At 35.3% G+C, this 17,901-nt stretch overlaps 1 pseudogene; it reads right to left on the bottom strand.

Moving 5' to 3' along the window:
• Positions 1–5,056: 5,056 nt before the first annotated feature.
• LOC101593754 lies at positions 5,057–5,538 on the bottom strand (annotated as a pseudogene).
• Positions 5,539–17,901: the final 12,363 nt, after the last annotated feature.

Here is a 17,901-nt window from a genome sequence, read left to right on the forward strand (position 1 = left end):
GTCTTCCAGTTCAGAGTTTTTATCTTCCACATGGCTGACTATATACTTGAGTGCTTCTAAAGAGTTTTGGGCTTGTTCAATTAGGTTTGCATTTTCTACTACTTTTCTCTGTATAGTTTCTATCCCTCTGTCAAGCTCCCTTTTCACATCATTTTCTGATTTTCTTGATGCTTCTTGGAATTCATCCTTTATGTCTTCATTTAACATCACCAGCTGAATTTTGAGATCTTTTTTTCACTTTCCTTCATATCTCTTAATTGTCTTTGAACTCCTTCCATTTTCTTATTTATTAGGCCTAGTCTAGTTATGGCAGCATCCACAAGAATATCGGTCCTTTGTTGCTTTTCTACAAGTTCTGCCAGTATCTTAGTCAGGGTTGCATTGCTCCTAGCTTCATTTTGGTGTTCTGATCCTAATGTCTCTTCTATGTTTGATTAGAAACATTCATTGTAGGCCTGGGTGATCTTACTGGATTTTCTTGCTTTTGATTTTTCATGTTATTTTTTGGGCTGTGGTTTGCCCATCACCATGTATGGGCAGAGAGAGTAGGACTGTAGTCTCAATGGGGTGGAGGGGGGGAGTGGTGCCTCTTGGGGTAGCTGGTTTGAGCTAGCAGGTGGGCAAGCAGATGGGAATTGTGGTCCTGAGCTAACACATTGGTGGGCAGATCAGCCTGAGCTCGGGAGCAGGGTGAAGCCAAAGCAGCATAAGCTCTCACGCAGTGGGATGCCAAGCAGCGTGAGCTCTCATAGGAGACACCAAGCAGCCTGAGGCAGGAGCCAAAGCATCCTGAGCTTGTGTGCAGTGAGACATAGCAGACAGGGGATTGTGTCTGAGTTGGCTGGGTGGACAGGCAGAGTGAGCCTGAGCTTGTGTGGGCAGGTGGAATGGGCCTGAGCTCACGTGTGGACAGGTGGGCAGCTGCAGCAACAAGTAGGCAAATTGGCAGAACAGGCTAAGCTTGCATGGGCAAATGGGTGGTGCACCTGTGGCAGGCAGATGGACATATGCAGCCTGAGCTCATGCATGCCAGTAGGCAGAGCCTGCCAGAGGCCATGTATGGGCAGGCGTAGCAGGGCATCTCCCCTGCACAGTGAGGCAAGTGGAACTATGCTGGTCTGCATCCCCTTTCCTACAATAAGTGAAGGAGTATTCTGAAGCTGGGACTATGGCTACTGTGGCTGCTTGCGAGGGTTGGGGGACTGGTGGGCTGAGAGTGAGGGAATCAGTGATTCCCTTTCTGTCCTCTCTGCACCCTCCCACTGGCAATCTATTAGAGATTGTTCTCCCCTAAAAGGCCCTCTAGACTTTTAATACCTTGCCTTGACTTTCCTTCCTGGGAAGTGCAACACAGTTAGGCAGCCGCCATCTTGACTGGAAGTCTATAACCCATTTTTTGATTGGGCTTTTTGACTTATTTGAGTTCTTTGTATATTCATGGTTAATTCTGATATGTGAAGATATATTTCTTTTCTTTTTCTTTAATGTCATTAGTTGTTTTGTGAAAATCTATCTTTCTTTTTCATCTTCCAGTTTGTCAGCTTCCTGCATTGATAAGGTTTGAGTCTGTTCTCTTGTATATCTGAACTAGTGAGTTTTGTACTTTGGTGTTTTTCTCATGATGATAATTACTGTTCTTTTACCTGCAATGTAAGGGTCCCTTATAAATTTCTTATACACCTGTCTGGTATTGAGTAATTATCTCAGAATTTTCCTTTTTAGACAAACTTGGCTTCATTTTGACTTTGAAGCATTGTTCTGGGTAATCTTGATTTACTGACTTGTTTTCTTTCAGTGTTATCCTTTCTTAACTGCCTTCCTTCTTTATGCTGAGAAGTCTGATATTAATTCAACGGGAATTCTTTTTGTTTGTATTAAGAACATACTTAGTAAGGATACATGATGTGTTGGTACCATCTTTTCCCTCCTTCCTGCCCACATTGCACTGGAGGCCCTCCTCGGTAGGGTTGCTGGTATTCCACATGGGGTTGTGAGAGTAGCTGTCTGTTATTGAGGGGGAGAAATGCCTCTGGGTATGATGTCCCAACCTACGACTCTTGTAATCTTTCCATGCCTTCTTCCACAAAATTCCCTGAGCCAAGGTGGGTGTGTTTTAAGTCTATTTCAGTAATGAGCTGTCAGAAGCCTCTGGATTTCAGTTTTGGTATGTGTTGAGTGTCCTCAGCATCTGTCTCCTTCACTCTGGTACTGATTGTCAGGCTCAACATGGAAGCAGTACTCTTACTCATCTCCCTGATTCCTTTGTGGCTTCACCTAGGCCTTGGCTTAAGTGAGAGGGGTGGTTTGTGTATTGGGTATAACTCCTTACTGAAAAAGAAGCACAGATCCTCCAGGGGAGAATGGAGTTAGCCTAAGTTAAATAGGATAAGCATTATTACTTTAGGGATATTTGGATGGATGTAGCCTCTCTTTTATCCAAAGAGTGATGGAAACTTGTCATTGGAGAGCATAAGTTTTGTCTCCATAGAATTCTGACATGGCTTCTGTTCCAGATATGGATTCCTTTCCCGTGAGCAGAATTCAGAAAGCTATTGATTAGCTACCAAGGCTGTATGCCACTATTACATTGGTGTGCACTTCTTGTCAGGCTAGTTGCTTCTGAGGAGCTTAGATCCCTGGTTTCAGTTCTTCAATTAAGATTTGACAGAATTCAGCTGAATGACTATCTGGTCCTTGACTTTTTTAGAAGTATGCCATGATGATTCTTTTAATTTCATTGATGTCTATAGGAACCTGTCCATTTTCATTTCTGATTTTGCTGATTTGATACTTGCCTTTGTTCATTTGATCAAATTGTACAAGGGTTTATCAATCTTGTTTATTTTTTCAAAGAACCAGCTCTCCATTTCATCAGTTTCCTTAATTGTTATGTAAGTTTCCAACTCATTAATTTCTTCTCTCATCTTGATTTTTGTTCTGTTTGTAGCTCTTAGGGTTGAATTTTTCTTGTTTGTCCAACACCTTTTAGTGGATAGGATATTAATTTTAGATATCTCTGTCTTTGTTATGCAAGGCATTTTCTAGTATAAATTTTCCACTTATGACTGCCTTCCATGTCTCTGAAGTGTTAGTAAGTTGTGTTCCTCAATTCTAGAAATTTTACAATTTTTTAAATTTCCTTCATTTCCTATTAATTGCTTAAAAGTGTGTTGTTTAGTTTCCAGGAGCTTATGAAATTCCTGCTGTGTCACTTGCTATTTTCTAGCTTTAAATTTTTGTGATTTGGTATGATGCAGGAAGTTGCATTAGTTGTCCTCAATGTATGGAGACATGTTTTATGACCTACTGTATGATCTATTTCAGAGATGATTCCATTGGCTGCCGAGATGATGATAGTGGAGTATTGAAGTCTCCAACTATGATGGCATTGACATTTATTTCTGTTTTGCTGTCAAGTTGGTTTTGTTTCATAAGCTATGGTATACCTGTTTATGGTGAACATACATTTATGATTGTGTGATGTCCTTTGTTGAATCATTCCATTGATGAGTAAGAAGTGGCCTTCTTTGTCCTTCTGGAATACTTTCATGTTGAAGTTTTTTGTTTTTTTTTTAAATCAGATATTAATATAGCCACACATGCTTCTTTCTTACTTCCATTTGCATGGAATATCATTTTCCATCCTTTTACCCTGAGGAAGTTTCTGTTTTTAGTGATGAGGTGAGTCCAAAGACAGCAGATAGAAGGGTCCACTTTTCTGATTCACTCTGTTTACTTATGTCTTTTCATCACTGAGTATACAGCATTAATATTTAAGAGTATAGCTGCTGTGAGGTTTGATTTAATCCCTACCATGTTGGGGTACTGATGGCATTTGATGTTAGGCTATGTAGTTTTTGAGCCTGCTGTAGTTTTGCTTATTTTGCTCTTCTTCTAGCCTCTTGAGATTGGTAGTTTGACTCTTTTATGTGTAGAATTCCCTGAAGTATTCTCTGTAGGTTTGGCTTTGTGTTCATATAATCATAGAGCTAGCTTTTATCATGAAAACTTTTTTTTTACCATCAATTATGAGAGGTGGCGTCACTGAGACAATAGTTTGGGTTGGATGCCATAGTTTCCTAAGCTATGAATTGTTCTATTCCAGGCCCTTCTGACTTTCCTGTTTTTCATTGAGAAATCTGAGTTATTTTCGATGGAATTACCTTTGTATGTAATGTGTTGTTTCTCCCTTGGTGCTTTTAGCACTCTCTCTTTGTTTTAATTGTTTAGAAGTTTAATGATTATGTGTCTTGGATAGTTTCTTCTTTGGTCCAGTCTTTTTGGAGATCTGTTAGCTTCTTTTATCTTGATGGAACTCTTTTTTGAGAGGGTCAGAATATTTTCTTCAATAATTTTGTTGAATAACATTTTTTCCCTTCTAGAATACCCACAATCTGAATGTCAGGATGCTTTAGGGTATCCCACATTTCCATCATGTTCTATTCACAGGAATTTTTTAAATTTCTCAAAGATTTTGTACTCCCAAACTGTTTCTTCTGTCTTGTCTTTCAGCTCTGAGGTTTTGTTCTCCTCCTGATTAACACTGTTTGTGATGGTTTCTAAAAAGGTTTTCAATAGTTCAATTTAGTTTGTATTTTCTGTTGCCTTTTTCTATATAGTATCCATCCCTTTGTTGAGTTCCAATTTCAGGTCATGCTTTGATTTTCTTAATGTTTCTTGGAATTCATCCTTGCATTTACTTATGTCTTCATTAAGCTTAACCAGCTTGTTATTGATACTCTTTAATTTTTGGCTTACCCTTAGTTAGTTAGCTCTCTTCTGAAGTCCCCCTGGTTTCTATATTAGGTTAATCCTAGTCAACACAGCTGTGTGGATTACATTTATGCTATTGTTGTGGGTAATTTTTGTTGTTGATTATTTGCTACCAGTTCTGTACAGTCCCCCCCACACACCTCTCTGTCTGTCTTTCTTCTCTGAGGCTCTCTTTGTCTTAAGTCATGGTTCTGGTCCTCAACAACTGCATTTACTCCATACTTAGAGCCATCTGAATGGCTTTCCATCCTTATCCTTCTGTTTTATTTATTTACAACATCCATTAAGCCAAGAATTCACAGAGAATAGGCTGCAAGAGCTCAGGCTCTTTTCCATTAGTTCTCACAACATGTACTTCTCTAGGCAGAGCAGGTTGCCACTTCAGTTGAACCCAGGTTCCTTTCTCTTTCACCTCTTTCATCTTCTGATCATTTTCCTTCAACCATTTCAGGAAGCTATCATGGTTCTTAGAGTGATTAATATGCTTAATATGTACATTAATTCTCTTGCCAAGAATCTTGCCCTTGACTTGCTTGTTCACAGCAATGCCAATAGTGAGTAACATTGTAAACTCTTCTTGTCTTCCCATGGTAACATTTATAAGGAATTCTTTTTTGGACAGTGCCCATTCCTATGATGCCTACAATATCATCCTTCTTGTAGGTTTGCATATACATGGCCAATGGAACAACTCCATGTTTTTCTAAAGGCCTCAAGAACATGTACCAGGTGCCTTTCCTCTTTCCCTGTGTTTGTCATTTTCAAAAATTACTGGAAGATGGTGGTTCCAGATGAAAGAATCATTTAAAATATGTATTTATTGACATTTATATACATTTATATACATATATATAAAATGTGATTTGATCCCTTCAGGTTCAGTGAGAGGCAGACCCTGTCTCAAGGAAAAATATCTGTTTGCATATCTAAAGTTTCCCTTCTTTTGAATGGGGACTAAATGGAAAGAATGAAGATTTTAGTGTTTAGTGATAGGGGAGAGGATGAGAGAGAATAATTTAGAGGACTGGGATCAAAGTGATATATATGACTCAAAATAATTTTAAAAAATTTTTGTTTATTTATTTGAGAGTGACAGAGAGAGAGAGAAAGAGGCAGAGAGAGAGAGAAAGAGAATGGGCGTGCCAGGGCTTCCAGCCACTAAAAACAAACTCCAGACATGTGCGCCCCCTTGTGCATTTGGCTAACGTGGGTCCTGGGGAACCGAGCCTCAAACCAGGGTCCTTAGGCTTCACAGGCAAGTGCTTAACTGCTAAGCCATCTCTCCAGCCCTCAAAATAATTTTTAAGAAAATATTTTTCTTTGTTCCTATCACAAATCTCACAGAACAGATATTCTCCAATTATCCCCCATTTATCATCCAGATATTCTAGTAGTTTGTGCATTGGTGTCATACTTCCTCTTCCCCAAACTTAACTTTCTAATTTTTATCTATATATATTTGTTCATATAGCTTTTAAAAATATAAATATATATACCAAGCAATTTTCTAAGAAATTGTAACTGACCAAATTAATTCACTTGCCCTTTAAATTATTAGAAATATTAATAACAAACTTCTTGGACAAGTCCATATTTCCTATATTATGTTTCAATATCTATGTATGTGTACACTGAGCTGATTATGTGTTTCAGTATCTGCCATCTTTACCTTTTAAAGTTGTCCTAATATGACACCTTAATGACTTGAAATGGCATTCACAAATTATCTCTGATGAATGCCTTGAGATAGTAAAGAATATTGTAGACATATCAAACTTCTTCATACCTTGTAATGGGGTACTAGAATTCATTTTTGTTAAGGGTATGAATTTAAATTATGAGGATCTTAAAAACTTCAAAACATCACTCTTATAAACAGATAAATGTATAAAATGGAGAATCCTTAAGTAACAATTTCAAATAATAAATCAAGCAAATATAACATAGGTAATAACTAGATATGTGGATTAGAACTGTTCTTAGGATATGGTCCATTGTCTAGTGGGGAAAAAAAAAACAAACACTAAGGACGTCAATTGAGAGGTTCTTTTTCTTGCTTTTACTGTAACAAACAGAAAATAAGGATTTAAGGAAAGAGGAAGGAAAAAAATTGTCTATATAAATGCTTCCCAATTCCAAGTGGCCCAACAGGGAAAGAGGGACCTCAAATTTAAGGAATTAAAGAAAAATAAATCCAGGTCTTAGACTTTAAATCCATTATTTGGTTCACCATAGAAAAATGGAGCCATTCTGTTAGGACAATATACATGGATGGAACTACTGGGACTGCAGAAAGCCAGGTGGTGGTAGAGCAAGACTTCAGATCTCTGGGGAACTGGATATGAATATTAGAACGGAACTTAATGTTAGAGCCCAGTATTAGGCTTACTACTGTGAGACCCATCACTCTGTAGAAACTAAAGGTCCTTTGTACAGGTAACAACTGGAAGAGTCAGTAAAACTTTAATAGTGATGGCATACAATAGTAGATTCCAAGTAAACCTTGAACTGAGCACCCTGCAGTTTGAAAATAGTGGAAGCAACTATGGGTTCAGCCAAAATAAACAACTTGCTTAGAATTTCTGGAAAGAAAGGAATAAAGGCAGTCTAAGAAGCCTGGAATAAATTTATTATCATTTTATATACAGATGACACTGCATTCCAATTAGCATCAAGAGATTTCAAGAAAACACAACCTCACCAGTTTTTAAAACAATCTAGAAATTGGCTAAGCAGCAAAGAGAGAATTCTATGACTGATAAAATTCAAATAACTGTGTTTGGGAAATTCAATACTCTTAAAACACAGATAAAAATTTGAACACTTTAAAAAACTTTAAAATATTGAAGCAATCAAAATAATCAAACAGCCTGGCATGATGGTACACACTTTTAATCCCAACATTTGGGAGGCAGAAGTAGGAGGATTGCTATGAGTTTGAGGCCACCCTGACACGACATAGTGAATTACAGGTCAGCCTGAGCTAGAGCAAGACCCTACCTCAAAAATCAAACAGACAAATAACAACAAAAAAATAATCAAACAAAATTTCTGGAGCTGGAAAATATACTCAGTGAAATTTAAAACTCAAAAAAATTCATCAATATTGGGATAGATTAAACTGAGGAAAGAACGAGTGATACCCATAAAAGCTTATTTGAATATACACTGTTTGGAGTGAAAAAGTATGCCACAGAATGAAGAAAAATTATGAAAATGTTGAGAAAGCATGAAAAGATGGGAGCTGGATGAACAGTTAAAGACACTTGTTTACAAAGCCTACAACCTCAGTTGATTCCCTAGCATCTATGTAAAACCAAGCACTAAGTGATGCACGTGTCGGGAGTTCATTTGCAGTCGCAAGAGACCCTGGCACATTTGTATATATGTTTACAAACATGTATAAGGAAACAAACAAACAAACATTTTTAAAGTGCTGCGGTTATTGGTGGTCAAGAGGGGTTTGAGAATGACAAAGGGTAAAAAGCTCATTTAAAGAAATAATACCATGGGCTGGAGAGATGGCTTAGCAGTTAAGCGCTTGCCAGATCGAGGCTCGATTCTCCAGGACCCACGTTAGCCAGATGCACAAAGGGGTGCATGCGTCTGGAGTTCGTTTGCAGTGGCTGGAAGCCGTGGCGCGCCCATTCTCTCTCTCTCTATCTGCCTCTTTCTCTCTCTGTCACTCTTAAATAAATAAATAAAAATGAACAACAACAAAAAAATTAAAAAGAAATAATACCATAAGTTTTCCCAAATTTAGAGAAGGATACAATATTCAAATACATAAAATTTGAAGGTAATCCATTAAATTTAGTTTCATTAAGTCAATGCCATGATACCATATAATCAAGCTATTACATATGACAGATAAAGAATTCTTAATATTACAAGAGAAAAGAACCAAGTAACACACAGATTAATGCAACTTATGTGACTGCAGATTTATCTTCCATAGTAGTACAGCCCAGGAGTGAGTAGCATGATATTCTTACAGTATTGAAAGAAAACAAAATTACAAAGATAGAAAGAACACTGAACCTAGGAAGGCTACCTTTTAGAAATGAAGAAGGGGGTGGGGAGATAGCCCAGTAGGTAAAGCACTTGCAACACAAGTATGAAGATAGGAGCTCAGATTCCCAGAACCCATTAATGTCAAATGTGGTGTTATGTGTCTGCAATTCCAGCTCTGGAGAGGTAGAAACAGGAAATCCCTGGTACAAATTGAATAGCTTTACTGATCAAACTGGTGAGCTCTGGAGTTAATAAATGACATTAGTGAGTGACCCTGTTTCAAAGAATAAGGTGGAGAGTAAAAGATGGAGGTAACCAGTGTCAACCTCTGGCCTCAGATTTTCCTCTACCCTCTCCCCCTCACACACATACTTGACCCTACACACATAGAAACATGCATACAATGGCCACATATATAAAGAAATTAAGGAAGGGGCTATAGAGATGGCTTAGTGGTTATGCTTGCTTGAAAAATCTAAGGACCTGGGTTCCATTCCCCAATACCCACGTAAAGCAAGATGCATAATTTGGCACATGTTTGTAGTGGCTAGAGGCCCTAGAGTGCCCATCCTCCCTGTCTCTCTATCTCTCTTTCTTATTAATAAATAAACAAATAAATAAAATGTTTTTAAAAGAAGAAATGAATGAGAGATAAAGAATTTCCCAGGCAAACCAAAGCTGGAGAGAATATATCATCATCACTAGGTCTATTCTATGTAAAATGATAATAGAAGTTGTTCAAATGGCAAGAAAACCATATTAATGAGTAAGAAGAAAACACAGGAAGATATAAAACCCATTGAAACAATAATTAAGCAAATTTGGCATGAACCATTATTTTTTTCATTATGAAGATTGAAAACCCAAATAAGTAAAATAATAAAAGTATAAATATTTTAATTGTATGTATTATAGAAAAATATGAAATGTGATAACAAAATACAAACTGTTGAGAGGAACATAATGCATCTGGAAAGTTTTCTTATATTTTCTTTTGCTGTTTTGATCACTTGTTTCTATTATTATTTTTATTATACTTAAGTGGATATTGTTTAAAAAAAGCTTGTTATAATCAAACAATAGCTTTGTAAGCTCCATAGTAACAGCAAAGGAAAACCTTCTATAAGAGGGAAGCCAAAATTAGTAAACAAGTAATCAAAACATAATACTAGAATAATTCACTAAGTAATAAATTTTAAAATAAATGGAATATGAAAACTGAGCAAATATGTTTATACTTTATCTGTCAATGATTACTATTAATATAAAGAATTAAATTCTCTAATTAAAATACACATATTGAATAGATTAAAGAACAAGCACCCAACTGTTTTATTATTTATAAGAATTACACTTCATATCTAGGGATATATAGAGAGTGAAAGTTGAAAGTATATAACAAAATAGTCCATGCAAATGAAAGTCAAAGGAAAGTCAGAGTAGATAAATAATATCAGATAAGACAGATTTCTCAATTAAGAGCAGAAAAATGGAAATAAAAGTTCAATTCAATAAAGATATATAACAATTCTCTCTATATATATAATATATATGTATATATTAAGTATATGCATATACCATAGTACATACTAATACTAGTTTTCCTTAAGTTATTCCAAAAATAGATGAGGAAGGAATTCTTCCAAACACATTCCATAAAGTCAATGCTTACCTGACACTAAAACCATAACACAAGAACAACAACAAAAAACTATGGAGACACTGTACCTGAGGAATACAATGCAGAACTGCTCAGAAAATATTAAAGAATATCCAATAACAAATTAAAAAATTATTGACCATTATAAAGTAGGATTCAATCAATAGATGCAAGGATGTTTCAATAACTACAAATCAATAAATATTATACACAGTATAGCACTACAATTAAGAACAAAATCATGATTATCTCAGCAAATGCAGAAAATACATAATTGAATATCCCTTAATGATAAATAACAAGATAAATATAGAAGGAAGAAACTTGGACCTAAAAAGGGACATTTATAATTAAAAACACCAATATTCCACTAAATGAAGTACTTCTTTTTAAGATATGGAACACAGAAAGGTGGACTATTCTCTCTCTCTCTCTCTCTCTCTCTCTCTCTCTCTCTCTCTCTCTCTCCCCCATATATATATACATATATACATATATATGTAAATCAGGAAAGAAAAATAAATAAAAGTCTTCTAAATCAGAAGGAACAAGTTGTCACTCTTTCTAGGTGGCATGACATTATATACAGAGGCCCCACCAAAAATTAGAATAAATGACTTCGATAGTATTGCAGTATACAAAATCAATATGCAAAATGAGGGTAGAGGGGATAGGGAAAGAAGGAGGTAGGTAAACAAAAAACATAATTTTTTTGAAGCCAGATTCTTTATATTCTAATTCAATAAATATATAAGTAACAGATCTACAGAAAATCTTTATCACAAGGGAATGTGGAAATAGTGATTATTATTAATACAGATTAGGAAAGTATTCCATTTACAATACCTACCAGAAAAATAAAGTACCCCTGAAATAAAGTATTGTATATGTACCATAAAAATTAGAAAATATTGAGAAAAATGGAAGAAACAAAAGTATGCTCTAGTCATGGGTTGGAGAAAAAATACCACCCAAAGTAATTCACTGCCTTTGCAAAATCCCTATTAATATACCAACTACATTCTTGACCTCTGGTCAAGATGGCGACTGCCTAACTGTGCAGCCAGGAAAGAAAGGCAAGGCATAAAGGGTTCACTTGGTCTTTTATAGGAGAGAGATCTCTAATAGATCACCAGTGGGATGGCACTGAGGGGAAAAAAGGGAATTGCTGATTCTCTCACTCACAGGTAGCCCACCAGACTCCCAGTCCCCCAAGCAGCTGCTTATAGCCATAGTCCCAGCCTCAGGATACTCCCCCACTTACTGTAGGAAAGGGGACCCAGGCCAACATAGTTCCACTGGCATCACTGCTCAGGGTACATTCCTCACACAATTAGAAAAATGTCTCAAATTTATAATGGCCAACCCCCTCAAAAAAACCCAGAATAAGTAATATATTACCATATAACAACAAAATATATTTCAAAGTTGCAGTAATCGCATGTCATGGTTTTGTCATGGAAGCAGATAAATTGACCAAGGGAATAGAAATGAGAACCTGAAAGTAAACCAACATATCAAATATCAGCTGACACAACAGAAGTGCTCAGAGCTTGCAGTGGGAAAAGTAAAATTTTCACAGAAAATTTTGCTGTTGAGATTGAATACCAATACCTACTCCCCCCCCAAATGAAAATAAGTGTATATATCTCACTTGTTACTAGAGTCAACTCAAAGTTGGTTAATGACTTAAACATAAAACCTAGGACTAGAAAATTTTCAGAAGAAAATATACCAGGGAGATCTTGGAAGATGACTAAGTCCATAAAGTATTCACTGCGCAAGCAAGAATACCCAAGTTCAGATGCCCAGCATCCATATAAATGCCAAGCATGTTAACATGTTTCTGTAATCCCAGTGTTTGGGAGGCAAGGACAGAAGGATCTCCCTGGCTTACTGGTAAAGAATAATTAAACCAAATCAGTGGACTCTGAGGTCAGTGTGAGAACTTGTCTTAAAAATAAAGTGGAAAAGCCGGGACTGGTGGCGCACGCCTTTAATCCCAGCACTCGGGAGGCAGAGGTAGGAGGATCACTGTGAGTTCAAGGCCACCCTGAGACTACAGAGTGAATTCCAGGTCAGCCTGGGCTAGAGTGAGACCCTACCTCGAAAAAACCAAAAAAAGTAAAAATAAAAATATAAAGTGGAGAACAAAAGAAGAAGACATTCTATGTCAACCTTTGGCCTCTACAAGCACCTGTACACACGTGTGCACTTACACACACACACACAAACACACACACAGAAAGAAAGAGAGAGAGACAATATAACATAAATTCTTTGGAGCACTGGAGTGGACAGGATATTTTACATAACATCAAAAAAGTACAGGAAATGGAAGCAAAAATAGATTGCATCAAACTTAAAAACTTCTGCACAGTAAATCAGAAAAGAGTACAGAGGCAACTTCTAGAGTGGGTAAAAAAGTGAAATATATACATGCCAAGTGTTTAATAACAAGAATATACAATATACTCCAAAATCTCAACTGCTAAATGAGAACCTCATTTAAATATGGGCAATAATAAAGCTAAATAGACCTATTTCAAATTAAGACATACATATGGCCAAATGTACATCAAAAATACTACATGTGATTAATTATCAAGAAAATGCATATTAAAACTACAATGGCACTTCATCCCAGTAAAAATGTACAATATCAAAAAGACTAAATAGGACTAATACAATGAGAAAGTATAAGAATTAAACTATTTCAGCCTTATGGAAAACAATATTTTCCACAAAAATTTAAAAAATTAATTAAAAATTTAAAAATCATCTAGCAATCCCAGTTATTATAGATGCATATCCAGAGGTAATAAAAACCATATGACAAACTCATATGTTCTCTCTATGCCCAGTGCAATATTATTCCCAATAGCCAGGAAATGGAAACAACTTGGTGTCCTTGGGCTGATGAATGAATAAATAACAAGTAGTGCATATGCCCAGTAGTAAGACATCTATGAAAAGCATGGAATTTGCAACAACACAGATGGAACTGGAGATCATTATTTTAAGTGAGCAAGTGAGGTATATAAAGACAGATGCTACATAATGTCAATCAGATGTGAAATCTAAAAAGGTTGCTTTCTTAGGTAGAATTCAAGAGTATGTTGTTACTTTCCAGAGACTGAGAAGAGTAGGTTGGGGATAGATTAATCAATGGATACTATGTTGCAGGTATTTAGAAGCAAGAATTTCCAGTGTGTTTGTGCATAACAGTGTAGAAAAATATGCTATATATTTTTCAAAACCTGAAGAAAAAGTTTGAAAGTATTTATTATAAAGACATGACAAAGTGTGGTTAGGGAGATAAATTTTAAACTAATTTTAAACATGTAATAAATACATTTATCAAATCATTATATCATATTCCACTAATATATACACATTTTGCAAAAATAGTTGTACAATTTGCATAAAATAGAAATTTATTTCATAAGAACAATTAAGGATGAACTATGTAAAATCAGTGCTAAAAGGGATAGCACAATACAAACAACACTATCAAGAAATTAAAATTTTAGTGAAAAATTTAATGGCAAATAAAAGTTTCTATAAGTAGACGATTTTAAAACATGAGCAATAATATTATTTTAAAGCAATATTTAAACAAACACTAATTGTGTGATATACTATAGCAACTACAGGTTCAGAGGAGAGATAATTGATCTAACAGAGGAAGTTTGAAAACCGTGAGGGCAAACAGTGACAAATGGAGGAAGAATTATACGCAGAGAGAAACCTAAAAATTTAAAGAACTTTTCTGAGTTTCTAATGCAGGTTTTCTACTTCAATTTAAGGAAAAATGTACATAAAATTGAAATATTTCATTAGCATGATTATTAATTATTCGATGATTATATTCCTTTTTATGTGTATCAACTAGTTTGTATCTATGGACAGCCATATATTGTCTTTTTCCAATCGTGCTGCTGATATAAAAATCAGAAAGCAAAGAGAACAGATGTGTACTGCACGGGATTTAAAAATTAATCTATCCCTCACTGCACCCACTTAGTTTCAGGCAGGAAGAAGCACTTGCTAATGAGTCAGATGATTACCAGCACTGAGTTTATTTAGAGGGATTCCATGTGTGAGGGTGGACTTGGACTGAGTACACTCAGAAATGGAAATGTGAATGTCACTCTTTCAATGTTATTAAAATTAGCACATGCTGACAAGCTCTTTGCACAACCCAAGTTTATCAATTGTTGCTGTTTTAAAGTGCAGCTTCTGTCTAGATGCTCTCCTAACGGGGACTAATCTTACATGTGTTGTGCAGCTGCCCACACAGTAGAGGCACGGACTAAAAAAAGCCAGAGAGGAAATAATGTCATGTACTTGGAAAGTCTATGACAAGAATTCTACTGCCATCAAGTGTATTCTTCCATCATAGCAGGTTAAATGTTTCTCTAATTCAATTTATGAAACACTAAATCTTTGCTGGAGAAATGGCCATACCAGCTCTCCAAAGCACTGGGAAATGCTCTCTCTGCACCAAACTGCAATTTCTTTCAGAACAACTATTTGATTTTAGATATAAACTGAGGAATTCACCACAGTAATTTATGCTATTCAGTATTAATTTGTGCTGAGTGTTAGGAAGATGCGCACATAAAAACCATCTGACACAAAAGGAAGGAATTTTTCTTTTGATTTCCAATTGTAATGTTTGCTGGGTTATTTTGTTTTAATAAAGAAAATACTTTACAATGCTAATTAATAAGTATATCTGCAAATATATTTTTCACCTCTGCAATTCCAATCCCATATTAAACTCAGCTTTAAATTCTGGCTTTTCTTCAAATGGTCATCTTATCTCTTAGTAGGAAACCTGCTAACTTCCAAAATGTTAAGGATGCTTGATAACCTGAGAGGGATTCAAATTTCCACTTCACTCAGCATTTAATTATAGCAAATCTTAGGAAATACTCACTCTTGTGCAGTTTCAGTGAACAAAATCATTAACCTTCCCAGAGAGTGTCTAACATATCTCTAAATACAAGCTTAAAGAACATAAAACTAGGGTTCACAGTACAATCACACCACATTTTTTTAAACTTATAGGTGGTTCTGAGTAATATTTACAGGTATTAACATTGTCTGTGCATACAGATTAAGATTTCTGGGGTTAATGAATTTGATTTTCTCATAATGGTCAGCTAGCCAAATTCACTAATGAACAAAAATGTTACTTATGGCATATTTTCTGGCAAAATCTATAAGTACACTATTTATTCTAGTAGAAATAGAATGGATACAGGAATCCACATTCCTTGGTTCTAATCCTATGTATGTTTACATAAGCTACTCTTTCATCTCTAAAAATAGTGGCTTTCACTTCTATTTCATGCTTGCTGAAAAAATATTTGCCTAAAAAATATTTGCCTATTACATATTTTGTCCATGAGTACAACAAATTAGCTACTAGTACTTTTTTCTAATCTCACCAAAATTATTTAACCATTCACGTGATTAAAATATATGATGAAAGGAAAATACTCAGTCAGGGACTAGCCAGTAAGTGAGAAGTTATTTTACAGACATAGGATCAATGTTACACCCTCAGTATTTACACTTGGATCACATGGCCTTTATATGACTAGAAGGCATGGCACCCCAATTATAATATTTTGTTGACATTAACCAAGATGCCCAGGCCAAGACCTAAAACTGAATAGCATGAAAGTAAAAAGACAATACAGAGAGTGCAAAACCTGAGTACAGTGACTAACCACTGAGTCTAATACTGTAGATATAGCCAAGTAAAAGCCATTTGAGAGAAGCAAATCAACTAAACAGTAGATATATCTATTCCTAAGCATTCAACAGCATTTAGTAATTAGTTAAAGCCTTCTGTATGTGTGGAACTACAAAGGATATGAAGAAACAATGGCTAAAGTTAGAATCTTTGCTCAGGATCACTTATATTTAAACTGAGAGAAATAAAAATCCACATAAAGAAGTAATATTGGTAGAGAAAACAGGTAAAGAAAGCCTCACACAAATCTGGGAAGGAGAGAATTTAAATAGGGTATATGAACAGAAAAGTGATAACTGGATTGAATGATCTATTGTTTATTTTTAAAGACAAACAATAGCTATATTTCTCTTTTTGAGAAAAATGCAGAAAAATTTTGAGGCCAGTAATATATTTCATTACAAAAAGTCATTAAGGCATAAGTTAGGAACTAGTAATTTGGGGGCATATGCTATAATGTATCTCCTGAATTATATCTTAAGCAGAGAGGACATTTAACAATGAAAAAGAAAAATGCAAGGGAGTATAGCAAATATGAAAGGAGAATGGAATTGACTCCTGAAGAAAAGGAATGGACTGAACTCTAAAATGGGATGACTTCCCATGACACATTAAGAAATAATGGAGAAAGATAGCATTACACAGATTTTCAAACTGTCAAAAATACAATACACTAACAGTCATGATCTAGAAATAATATTCTGTTGAATATAAATCATATAATAATTTTTGAGGTAGGATATCACTCTAGCCGAGGTTGACCCGGAACCCACTCTATAGTCTCAGGCTGGTCTCCAAACTCACAGTGATCCTCCTACCTCTGCCTGTGGGATTAAAGGCATATGCCACCATGCTTGGCCATATCATACATTTTTGGCATTCAATGACGTTATTTTTACCCCAAATGTTTAGGAGTCAATAAAATAACTTTTAATGTTATCCATTAGAAAGTGAGGGCAATGTAGAAAGGATCAAAATCTCTACAAAAAAGTCAGTAAATTGGATGAAAATTTCCAACAGAAATTAAGGAAATGCCTGCATCATTAAATAGGTTATAGACAAAATGATGACAGCTTCAGAAAGGTAAGTGCCGTTATGATGGAGATTACAAAGGTACTTATCAAAAGATAAAAGAAATGTCAGAATATGAGGTCAAATTTAATTTGACTTAAAAAAACTAAACAAACAACATCGAAGAGTATAGAAAATGATGTCTGGAAGCAGACAGTTTTATCTACTAATGCAGGAACTCTGATTTAATCTTTCTAGCAAAGAACATGATCTTCAAACTAAATGGAATAAAGTAAGTTTGTTCAAGAGATATTTAGAATTCGCAAAAGGTGACAAGAAAAGTATAAACAAGTTCAAGTTTCAAATGACATATAAACAATTCCCAGATAACAGGAAGAACTAGCCAAACCCATTAAATGCAATATTTTGAGAACATTTTTAATAGAAAGTGAAAAAATTGCTAAAGTACATAAAGTGAAACTACTTTAATTAATTTTCATAAAACACAGATCATAGAATCTAGGAATACAAGGCCAGAATAGGTACTAAATGCCAAATACACAATATTGAAACATAATCATATAGATGATTTATTCACATGAAAAATTAGTAAAGGAAACTATGATCACACATAGCTTGTAGAGCTATCCATAATAGCTCTTTGGAAGGGATA

Source organism: Jaculus jaculus, chromosome X (assembly GCF_020740685.1).
Source record: "Jaculus jaculus isolate mJacJac1 chromosome X, mJacJac1.mat.Y.cur, whole genome shotgun sequence".
NCBI lineage: Eukaryota > Metazoa > Chordata > Mammalia > Rodentia > Dipodidae > Jaculus > Jaculus jaculus.